Source organism: Scyliorhinus torazame, chromosome 11 (genome assembly GCF_047496885.1).
Source record: "Scyliorhinus torazame isolate Kashiwa2021f chromosome 11, sScyTor2.1, whole genome shotgun sequence".
Classification (NCBI taxonomy): Eukaryota; Metazoa; Chordata; class Chondrichthyes; order Carcharhiniformes; family Scyliorhinidae; genus Scyliorhinus; species Scyliorhinus torazame.
In genome coordinates, this window is record NC_092717.1 from 7635396 (window position 1) to 7636185 (window position 790).

Sequence of the window (790 nt, forward strand, 5' to 3'; positions counted from 1 at the left end):
TTCAAGGGTTTCTGTTCTATGTCTGCTTTGGTCGTTTTAATCTGCACATTCACTTGAAATGAGAAATGAAAATCGCTTATTGTCACGAGTAGGCTTCAAAATGAAGTTACTGTGAAAAGCCCCTAGTCACCACATTCTGGCGCCTGTTCGGGGAGGCTGGTACGGGAATTGAACCGTGCTGTTGGCCTGCCTTGGTCTGCTTTCAAAGCCAGCGATTTAGCCCTGTGCTAAACCAGCCCCTGGTTAACTTGAAATTAATGTTCCAAAAAGAAGCCTCCAATGTTCTCCGAATGTGTGGTGACTGGTTTATGGTCTGATAATTGGAAAAATAAGAGAAACCCCCCTCTTGTTCCAAGTTCCTGTGCGTCTCCGTCTCCCTCTTTTAAATACTACACCATTGGTGGCCGTGCCTTCAGTTGCCAGGGGCCTAAATTTTGGGATGACCTCTCCAACTCTTTTCACTCTCTCCTTTAAAACCCACCTCTTTGACCAAGCTTTCGGTCCTAGTATCTCCATATGTGACTTATAGTCACATTTTCCTCGATGAACTCTCCTGTGAAATGTTTTAAGGCTATTTGCTGTGTTAAGGGATGCCTGGTGGCCCAGTGGGTCGTGCCCCTGTTTCTGAGCTAGAAGCTCTGGGTTCAAGGCCCAAAGGAGATGTGCTCATTATGTGGCTGATCGGGGTTGAGTATCGACCTGCAAAATCCTTCCAACGCACATCAGAGAATCACAGAACTTACAGTGCAGAAGGAGGCCATTCGGCCCATCGAGTCTATACCGGCCCTTG